Raw genomic sequence first — 12075 nt, 5'->3', positions numbered from 1 at the left:
AGGCTTTTGGAAGCTTGTAGAGTCCTCCTGGGGACTGGGAGTGGGAAAATGAGCAAAAAATGTCCCTTTTCCACTCAGTTTTGCCCTCACTATCCCCAGGAACACTTTGTGGGCCTCCCAAATCTTCTGCATGTCCATTTTTATGAAGGGGGCGGGGTTTCAGGAGGCCAAAAATGCTATATTCAGTGTATAAGATGCACCCAGATTTTCACCCTTTTTTTGGGGGGGGGGAAGGTGTGTCTTATATTCTGAAAAATACGATATATATTTTTGAAATCTGTTCCTTTGATCATAAATTGTATTTAGTTATTTATTTAGAAAATTTATATTGCTGTCTACTCGCATATAGCAACTCAAGTCAGCTTAGAGTACTTAAAAACACAATATAAAAGAAATAAAAATGATAAAAATGAAAATAATAAAATAATAATACCCCCCTCCATCTCCTGCAACAACAGACGTTCATACCAGCCATTTAATGGTCTCTGTCCCACTCTGGGCTACCCAGATTCACTGTCAGAACCACAACTTCAGGGCCTTCTGAAAGAGTATTAGAGCGGCCAGTCTAATTTTTGGAGAGGGAAGGAGTCATCATGGAGAAGGCCCTGTATTACTGTATCACAGTTTAAATACTTCAGGCAATGCTGTCTTGCTGCCTTCCACTATCTTAGCCAAGTTCTGGAGGCTAAAACAGATAATTTTGTTCAAGTCAATTAAGATTAAGATTGTAAGCATGCATTAGAAGTGGAATATAATATAGCCACGCTGGATACACATTTCTTCTGCAAAGGCCAGATACAGAAGCTAGGAATTGAAAGAACTGAAAGAAAGCATGTAGAAAAGCAAGCTGGCACTAGTTATATCTGGGACAAATCCAGTGAACTAACCAGAAGGGAAGGACCCATAATTTCTATAGTAGCTTTATTTGCTAGATTATCATTCATTCCTTCTCTCTATCCTTTGTTTATCAGCCAAAACTTTACTGGTCTTGCTGTGCCTCAGGTTTAGAAAAAGATAATTTATCTGCTGCTCCTGTCTAGCACAACCTCTTTAATTAGCTCCTTGTAGATTCATAGCTTCTTTCTCTCTACTGTTTCTTTGTCTTTCTGTCTCTCTCTCTCTCTGTGATACTCCAATGTGAGAATTTTCCATGTATTGATTTCTCCCATGGAATTCTAAGGTGCCATTTCATGCCCTTTGGCAATGATCTTTGAGCAGCATGAAAGATTTGCTTCATCCTTTGATCTATTGAAAACAGGGCACTTGGGTTTGTAAGCTTCATTTTTTCTCTTCTTTTAAACAAAAGGATCTTATATTAGGAAGTATGACACTGCTGGTAATTCTTTTCTTATAGTTTCTTTTGACTAGGTCAACTTTTCTCCTTTTCTTCCTGCACTGTTGTAATTTGCTATTCTTTCAGGGGATATATTCTTTCAGGAGATACAATGAGAAGAGTACTCCACTCCTCTGCTCACAATAGAATCCCTTATGCCACTAGGGTCGAAATTTTGGGTTTGGACAACCTGGAACTATGCCGCCTACGCTCTGACCTAAGCATAGTACACAAAATTGTCTGCTACAAAGTCCTACCTGTCAACGACTACTTCAGCTTTAACCTCAATAATACACGGGCAAACAATAGATAGAAACTCAAAGTAAATCGCTCCAAATTCGATTGCAGAAAATACTTCAGCAAAGAGTGGTCAACATCTGGAATGCTCTACTTGACTCCGTTGTTACATCCTCAAACCTCCACAGCTTCAACCTTAAACTGTCTACCATGGACATCACCCCATTTCTAAGATGTCTGTAAAAGGGATGAGCATAAGCACACCAGCGTGCCTACCATTCCTGTCCTACTGTCCCCATTTATTTGTACTCACTTCCTTTGTTCATGTCTCTGTTTATACTTATACCTGTTATCTTATACATGTTTGACTAAATAAATAAATAAATAAATAACCAATAAGGCAGAACAGCTATCACAAACCTCAGGCATCCATCTTCAAAAGGAAGTCAGATCATGGATGCATCAAAGTACCTTAATTTCATCTAAAAGAAGCACGTTGATACAGATGCTTCATTTAACAAAATATAACTTCTAATTAGGTAAGTCTGGTATTATGTGCCCAAGACACAAATTAGAATTTTCTTCCAATATAGTCTGCAAAGAATTCACCCAGATAACTAGAATGGAGAAACCTGAGAAAGGGTTAGACAAAAAGCAGTTTTTACCACTACAGAGCAGCAAAAATTATTTTATTGCACAATAAAAGGAATTTTGTAAGTAGGATAAATAGGTGCAATAAGTGCATAAGATTTAACACTCCATTATGAGACTCTCTACAAAATCCTCCTTTTAAATATTTTTTAAAGGATCTATTTCTTCAGACTGAATGGGAACTGTTAGAAAATGAAATGCATGCCCAGCATGATTCTGGTGGTCATTTGATGATTCTGTCTCTGGGGCTCTTGATTTCAGTGCTGAGGTCCAATGTTATCTGTGTCACTACATAGATATTATCTTGGGGGGGGGGGAGAGAATTAATAAAGGACAAATCTGAAAAGGGGGCAATTCTGCAAAAAAATAATTGGATAAAAAAAGTTTTGTTATGTTTAGAACTTTACTGCAGGAAGGAAAAGTCAAGACCAAAACCAAGAAAATAAGTAATTAAATAAATTTAAAGGACAGCTTTCTGAAATAAAGGGCTGTCTTTTAAAATAAAGTATGGATGTCACTGTTCACTACATGCATACCATTATTATGGTTTGCTGCACAGCCAATCAAACATTTACATTGGATTTGGCATTATTATCCATCTATCCACTTCTTCCTAAGGACCTGGGATAGGGAGATGGTATTTGATGGTGTTAAAGGTATTGTTGCACAATGTAAGCCGTTCCAAGTAAAGCTACCTTTTGTAATTGACTGGTGGTGATTTTGTCAATGCTGATAGTATTCAACTGGTGTTCCAGATGTCTTATGATTCTCAGTCATCCAGGTCATAGTTATGCCAAAGATGCTTTTTCAAGAGGTAACAGCACTTTCTCGTTTTTTTCTTGCTTACTATTGCCACAGTTCTACTTTTATTTGCAATTATTATTATTATTATTATTATTATTATTATTATTATTATTATTATACAATTGTATCACAGCGGCCAGTTGTTTCGCCGGATTTGGCATTGGTTACTAGTCGGGCCCCACCCAGGGGCCTAGGACATCGTAACGTATTTTCGTAATATGCGTGCAGATCCAAGCAGTGCGGCTTTTTGCATTTGACTGATGGTGATTTTGTCAATTTTTAACTGTTTTAAATGTAATTCCAGTGCTTTTGGAATAGCACCCAGTGTGCCAATTACCACTGGAATTACCACTGCTGGTTTGTGCCATAGTCGTTGAATTTCGATTTTTAAGTCCTGGTATCTTGCGATTTTTTCATGTTCCTTCTCGGCGACCCTGCTATCACCTGGTATTGCGATGTCTATGATTGTGACCTTATTTTTCTCAACCAGTGTGATGTCTGGTGTATTATGCGCCAGTATTTTGTCGGTTTGTATACGGAAATCCCACAAGATCTTGACCATCTGATTTTCAGTGACTTTTTCAGGCTGATGTTCCCACCAGTTTTTTGCTGTTTTGATATTATAATTTTTGCACAGATTCCAATGGATCATTTGTGCTACTGAATTGTGCCGCAATTTATAATCAGTCTGCACGATTTTTTTACAGCAGCTGAGTATGTGATCAACAGTTTCATCAGCTTCTTTGCAAAGTCTGCATTTGGCATCATCAGAGGATTTTTCTATTTTGGCCTTAATGGCATTTGTGCGGATAGCTTGTTCTTGCGCAGCCAGGATTAGTGACTCTGTTTCTTTCTTTAATGTACCTGTTGTTAACCATAACCAAGTTTGTTCACTGTCCACTTTATCTTTTATTTTTTCCAGAAATTGGCCATGCAGTGCTTTGTTCTGCCAACTCTCCATTCTTGATTTTATCACATCTTTTCTGTATTCTTGTTTCGTCTGTTGGGCCTTCAGTAGATTTTTGTTCTTTACTTCAATTAATAGATGTTCTTGATTTTCTTTTAAATAATCAGCCAGTCCATGTTTTTCTTCTTCAACTGTTTGCTTCACTTGTAATAATCCTCTGCCACCTGATTTTCGGGGCAGATATAGTCTATCAGTATCACCACGTGGATGTAAACTGTAGTGCATTGTCATTAGTTTCCTGGTTTTTCGGTCCAAAAGGTCCAAATCAGCTTGTGTCCAGTTAACTATACCAGCTGTGTATCTTATAACTGGTATTGCCCAGGTATTTATGGCTTTGATTGTATTTCCACCATTCAATTTAGATTTTAAAATTTTCCTAACTCTGTTGGTGTACTCTCGTCTGACAATAGTTTTTACTTCTCCATGCTTGATGTTATCCAACTGCAGAATGCCTAAGTATTTGTAGGCTTCATTTTCTTTGCATTTAATTAATTGGCCATTGGGCATTTCAATTCCCTCACATGCAGTGATTTTGCCCCTTTTTATGGATACAGTGGCGCATTTTTCCATGCCAAACTGCATTGAAATATCGGTGCTGAATACTCGGACTGTATTTGTCAATGATTGGATTTCTATTTCTGACTTTCCATAGAGTTTCAAATCATCCATATATAGTAAATGTGAAATTTTTTCAGCTTCTTTGGCTGTTTGGTAGCCTAATTTCATTTTTTTTAAGATTACTGATAGTGGGATCATTGCGATGATGAAGAGAAGAGGTGAAAGTGAATCACCCTGGAAAATTCCTCGCTTGATATTAACCATTCCGTAGATCTCATTCCCTACTGCCAACTCAGTTCTCCATTGTTTCATCGCCTTTTCAGTAAAGGATGTAATATTTTTGCTAATGCCAGTTGTTTCTAAGCATTTTATGATCCAACTATGTGGCAGTGAGTCAAATGCCTTTTTGTAATCAATCCAGACCATATTCAAGTTCGTTTTTCTGTTCTTACAATTTTCTAATATCATTTTATCAATTAGAAGCTGATCTTTTGTGCCCCTGCTCCTTCTTTTGTTGCCTTTTTGCTCTACTGGCAAGATGTTGTTTGTTTCCAAATAATCCATCATGTTATCTGCAATAATGCCTGTGAGTAATTTGAAGGTTGTTGGCAAGCATGTTATTGGTCTGTAGTTTTCAGGTGTTGTTCCCTTAGTTGCATCTTTCTGAATCAAGTATGTTTTTCCAGTTGTCAACCATTCATCAATTTGGCCCTTTTGTAAAATTTCATTCAGTTGCCTGGCCAATATTGCATGTAAACTGGTCAGATATTTGAGCCAGAAACCATGTAATTGGTCCTTTCCAGGTGATGTCCAATTCTTTACCTTTTTAACTCGATTTTTGACCATCTCAGTTGTTATTTCTAATACTTGCATTTGTTTGTTGCCAATGCTTTTCTCAAAGTCATGTATCCACTTTGCTTCCTTGTTGTAGTCCTTTGCATTTTCCCACAATTCTTTCCAGAATTCAACTGTGGCCTGTTTTTCTGGTTTTTCACTTTTGGTGTCACCATTTACATTAAGACTTTGGTAAAAACGCCGTTGGTCTGATCGAAATTGCTGATTTTGTTTATATTGGATGATTCGTGCCTCATATCTTTCAATTTTTCTAGCTGTTGCTGTTATCTGCTGTTTTACAATCTCTACAGCTTCTTTGATGTTTCTTGTATCCAATCTATATCTCCTGATTAGCCGATCTATGATTTTGTTGTTTTTAAGTCGTTGCTCATGCATGTTCTTTAAGTTACTAGCATCTGCCCTTAATTTTTTGATTTTTTGTTCTAAACGGATTTTCCACTTTGGCTTTGATGCTTTTTCTGTTGTGTGACTAGGTACTTTAATTTTAATGCCTAGTTCATTAGTGACTATTACAGCTGCGCTGTACATTAACTGGTTTGTTTCCAAGATGGATCCCGGTTCAATTGTTGAAAACACTGCATTAACCATTTTCATGATAGGGGCCAAAATTTTCTTAGGCACAGTTTTTAGTGATGGTAAACGTTGCCTTTCCTCATTAAGCAGAAAATGCTCCATGATCTTATCCTTCAATTCTTTTTGTTTTTGAGTTAGTTCATCAGTTGGTTCAGTGATAACTGGTTCTAGTGGTGGTGATGTTATTTCCTCCCCGAGAGCTTCTTCTGGGAGTTCTACTATAATGTCTTTAGTTGTGTCTTGAATATCAGTTATTTCCGCTTGTGATATTGTTTTTGGGGTTTTGCAATTTGCCTGAATTTCCTCATGTTCAACTTCACTAAACACTTTATTCCGTATAATAAATCGCCTTTGATCTGCTAGTCGTTGTTCACTAACATTTGAATGTGGATATTGTTGTTTCCATAATTCATACATTCGCTTTAAATAGCCTCTTTTTTCTGGCTCTGAGTTGTAGTAACAGGCCATTATGGCACGGTTTTCATCTGCACTATATTTTTGTCATTTTGTTGGCTGGTCCACTTGTAGCCCACTTGTCGACGGATGTCCAGGGACCCCAACATCCACCGCGGCCCTTGTTAACCCGTGCGACGACCGATGCGGTATGGAATTCTTATTTGTTTTTTTCACCATATTGTATGGGTGGGCGGTTTTTTTTTACGGGACCAGATGCCAACCTGACCCCAACCTTCCTCCTTTCTCATCCGGGCTTGGGACCGGCAACGGCGGAGTTATTATTATTATTATTATTGTACAATTGTATCACAGCGGCCAGTTGTTTCGCCGGATTTGGCATTGGTTACTAGTCGGGCCCCACCCAGGGGCCTAGGACGTCGTAACGTATTTTCGTAATATGCGTGCAGATCCAAGCAGTGCAGCTTTTTGCATTTGACTGATGGTGATTTTGTCAATTTTTAACTGTTTTAAATGTAATTCCAGTGCTTTTGGAATAGCACCCAGTGTGCCAATTACCACTGGAATTACCACTGCTGGTTTGTGCCATAGTCGTTGAATTTTGATTTTTAAGTCCTGGTATTTTGCGATTTTTTCATGTTCCTTCTCGGCGACCCTGCTATCACCTGGTATTGCGATGTCTATGATTGTGACCTTATTTTTCTCAACCAGTGTGATGTCTGGTGTATTATGCGCCAGTATTTTGTCAGTTTGTATACGGAAATCTCACAAGATCTTGACCATCTGATTTTCTGTGACTTTTTCAGGCTGATGTTTCCACCAGTTTGTTGCTGTTTTAATATTATAATTTTTGCACAAATTCCAATGGATCATTTGTACTACTGAATTGTGCCGCAATTTATAATCAGTCTGCACGATTTTTTTACAGCAGCTGAGTATGTGATCAACAGTTTCGTCAGCTTCTTTGCAAAGTCTGCATTTGGCATCATCAGAGGATTTTTCGATTTTGGCCTTAATGGCATTTGTGCGGATAGCTTGTTCTTGCGCAGCCAGGATTAGTGACTCTGTTTCTTTCTTTAATGTACCTGTTTTTAACCATAACCAAGTTTGTTCCCTGTCCACTTTATCTTTTATTTTTTCCAGAAATTGACCATGCAGTGCTTTGTTCTGCCAACTCTCCATTCTTGATTTTATCACATCTTTTCTGTATTCTTGTTTTGTCTGTTGGGCCTTCAGTAGATTTTTGTTCTTTACTTCGATTAATAGATGTTCTTGACTTTCTTTTAAATAATCAGCCAGTGCACGTTTTTCTTCTTCAACTGTTTGCTTCACTTGTAATAATCCTCTGCCACCTGATTTTCGGGGCAGATATAGTCTATCAGTATCACCACGTGGATGTAAACTGTAGTGCATTGTCATTAGTTTCCTGGTTTTTCGGTCCAAAAGGTCCAAATCAGCTTGTGTCCAGTTAACTATGTCAGCTGTGTATCTTATAACTGGTATTGCCCAGGTATTTATGGCCTTGATTGTATTTCCACCATTCAATTTAGATTTCAAAATTTTCCTAACTCTGTTGGTGTACTCTCGTCTGACAATAGTTTTTACTTCTCCATGCTTGATGTTATCCAACTGCAGAATGCCTAAGTATTTGTAGGCTTCATTTTCTTTGCATTTAATTAGTTGGCCATTGGGCATTTCAATTCCCTCAGATGCAGTGATTTTGCCCCTTTTTATGGATACAGTGGCGCATTTTTCCATGCCAAACTGCATTGAAATATCGGTGCTGAATACTCGGACTGTATTTGTCAATGATTGGATTTCTATTTCTGACTTTCCATAGAGTTTCAAATCATCCATATATAGTAAATGCGAAATTTTTCCAGCTTTTTTGGCTGTTTGGTAGCCTAATTTCATTTTTTTTAAGATTACTGATAGTGGGATCATTGCGATGATGAAGAGAAGAGGTGAAAGTGAATCACCCTGGAAAATTCCTCGCTTGATATTAACCATTCCGTAGCTCTCATTCCCTACTGCCAACTCAGTTCTCCATTGTTTCATTGCCTTTTCAGTAAAGGATGTAATATTTTTGCTAATGCCAGTTGTTTCTAAGCATTTTATGATCCAACTATGTGGCAGTGAGTCAAATGCCTTTTTGTAATCAATCCAGACCATATTCAAGTTCGTTTTTCTGTTCTTACAATTTTCTAATATCATTTTATCAATTAGAAGCTGATCTTTTGTGCCCCTGCTCCTTCTTTTGTTGCCTTTTTGCTCTACTGGCAAGATGTTGTTTGTTTCCAAATAATCCATCATGTTATCTGCAATAATGCCTGTGAGTAATTTGAAGGTTGTTGGCAAGCATGTTATTGGTGTATAGTTTTCAGGTGTTGTTCCTTTAGTTGGATCTTTCTGAATCAAGTATGTTTTTCCAGTTGTCAACCATTCATCAATTTGGCCCTTTTGTAAAATTTCATTCAGTTGCCTGGCCAATATTGCATGTAAACTGGTCAGATATTTGAGCCAGAAACCATGTAATTGTTCCTTTCCAGGTGATGTCCAATTCTTTACCTTTTTAACTCGATTTTTGACCATCTCAGTTGTTATTTCTAATACTTGCATTTGTTTGTTGCCAATGCTTTTCTCAAAGTCATGTATCCACTTTGCTTCCTTGTTGTAGTCCTTTGCATTTTCCCACAATTCTTTCCAGAATTCAACTGTGGCCTGTTTTTCTGGTTTTTCACTTTTGGTGTCACCATTTACATTAAGACTTTGGTAAAAACGCCGTTGGTCTGATCGAAATTGCTGATTTTGTTTATATTGGATGATTCGTGCCTCATATCTTTCAATTTTTCTAGCTGTTGCTGTTATCTGCTGTTTTACAATCTCTATAGCTTCATTGATGTTTCTTGTATCCAATCTATATCTCCTGATTAGCCGATCTATGATTTTGTTGTTTTTAAGCCGTTGCTCATGCATGTTCTTTAAGTTACTAGCATCTGCCCTTAATTTTTTGATTTTTTGTTCTAAACGGATTTTCCACTTTGGCTTTGATGCTTTTTCTGTTGTATGACTAGGTACTTTAATTTTAATGCCTAGTTCATTAGTGACTATTACAGCTGCGCTGTACATTAACTGGTTTGTTTCCAAGATGGATCCTGGTTCAATTGTTGAAAACACTGCATTAACCATTTTCATGATAGGGGCCAAAATTTTCTTCGGCACAGTTTTTAGTGATGGTAAACGTTGCCTTTCCTCATTAAGCAGAAAATGCTCCATGATCTTATCCTTTAATTCTTTTTGTTTTTGAGTTAGTTCATCAGTTGGTTCAGTGATAACTGGTTCTAGTGGTGGTGATGTTATTTCCTCCCCGAGAGCTTCTTCTGGGAGTTCTACTATAATGTCTTTAGTTGTGTCTTGAATATCAGTTATTTCCGCTTGTGATATTGTTTTTTGGGTTTTGCAATTTGCCTGAATTTCCTCATGTTCAACTTCACTAAACACTTTGTTCCGTATAATAAATCGCCTTTGATCTGCTAGTCGTTGTTCACTAACATTTGAATCTGGATATTGTTGTTTCCATAATTCATACATTCGCTTTAAATAGCCTCTTTTTTCTGGCTCTGAGTTGTAGTAACAGGCCATTATGGCACGGTTTTCATCTGCACTATATTTTTGTCGTTTTGTTGGCTGGTCCACTGGTAGCCCACTTGTCGACGGATGTCCAGGGACCCCAACATCCGCCGCGGCCCTTGTTAACCCGCGCGACGACCGATGCGGTATGGAATTCTTATTTGTTTTTTTCACCATATTGTATGGGTTGGCGGGGGTTTTTTTTACGGGACCAGATGCCAACCTGATCCCAACCTTCCTCCTTTCTCATCCGGGCTTGGGACCGGCAATGGCGGAGTTATTATTATTATTATTATTATTATTATTATTATTATTATTATTATACAATTGTATCACAGCGGCCAGTTGTTTTACCGGATTTGGCATTGGTTACTAGTCGGGCCCCACCCAGGGGCTTAGGACGTCATAACATATTTTCGTAATATGCATGCCGATCCAAGCAGTGCGGCTTTTTGCATTTGACTGATGGTGATTTTGTCAATTTTTAACTGTTTTAAATGTAATTCCAGTGCATGTCAGCCTGAATTCTGAATCCCACAAGATCTTGACTTTTTCATTCTCTATTATTTCATTCTCATTCTCTATTGTTGTTGTTAATAATAATAATAATAATTCTGAAGGAAAATGTGATGACAACTTGACATGGACATGGCTTAAGATGAGAACTATCAAGAAAGAAATGGAAGGTTTAATACTGACTGCTCTATAACAAGCACTACAAACTAATGCCATGAAAGTGAAGATACAAAACTCCACTGACAACCCAAACTGCCGACTTTGAAATAACAAAGTCGAAACTGTTTTACATTTAATATGTGAATGCAACAAAATTGCACAGATTACAAAGCTAGACATGACTGAGTTGCCAAATTAATCCACTGGTCATTATGTAAAAAATATATCCAGAGAGTCATGGAAACATAAAGTGGAAAAAGTTATCAAAAATGAAAAGGTGAAGATCTTGTGGGACTTTTGAATACAAACAGATCATCATTTGGAGCACAACACACCAGATATCACAGTTGTAGAGGGCCTAAGTGTACAGTTTATTGATATCGCTGTTCCTGGAGATGCCAGGATTTGGTATATGAAGGAAAATGGCTTTAAAATTATTTCAAGTCAGCAAAATTTCATAAATAGTGTTGTTCCATTTATTTAGGTGTAAGATGAAAAAGAAATCTTTATGAATGTTGTCCTTTCACTGTAGAATCATCTTTTCAGCAGTTTGTAGCCCCATTTCTTCCATTAAATCTCCAAGGAGAATATCATGAGGAAATCTTTCCCATAGGGGTCTTCAAGATTGGAACATGTAGTCAGTCCAGACACCAGAATTCTGGGAGTCCACACATCTTAAAATTGTCAAGTTTGAAAAAGACTCTTTAGAGAATAATCAAATGCAATCTGTGATGGTACCTTCAGTAAGAAACTAAGCTCAGACAAATTACGAGAAATTAGAAAGAAATCTTCAAGGATTTTGAAAGCAAGCTTATTTTGGGGGAGGGAAGTGTTAAAAAAAAGAAGAAAAAGTAATGTTTCGCATTTCCTTGTTTAAAGATATTTCTGAGGGCTTATTTCATGAATTTTCAGTTCATAATTTTAACTGTCATCTAAATTGTTTTGTATTTAAATTTTTGGTTTGTTGATCTTTGTAAACTGCATTGGCTTCATTTCCTCCAATCTAAAATCCTGTGAAACTTTGCAGAACAATAGGTAATGTCATGCCAATGCATGTTAAGATGCACTGCCTGAATATGTTGCCACCTGCATGAATGAAGAAAATCCGCAGATATTCTGATCAAAAACCAGATGCGATCTGAAAGCAGTATGCCTTTATCTGTGCAGCATAGGCCTCGTGCTTGTGCATTCCTGTTCACCACAGACAAGACTTTCGAGGAATAACTGATCAGCCTGGAGATAGAGCCAGCTAACAATAGGTAGCTATTTTCTGTTCCTGCAGGTGCTTAAATGATCTGCCCACACACATGCTTTTGAGGTCAGGAGGATGTGACTCCTCACAGAAATCTACAAACACAAAGACAGTGTACCACTTCAG

The sequence above is a fragment of the Thamnophis elegans genome, chromosome 3 (assembly GCF_009769535.1).
Source record: "Thamnophis elegans isolate rThaEle1 chromosome 3, rThaEle1.pri, whole genome shotgun sequence".
NCBI lineage: Eukaryota > Metazoa > Chordata > Lepidosauria > Squamata > Colubridae > Thamnophis > Thamnophis elegans.
Note: the sequence above shows the minus strand (reverse complement) of the source record.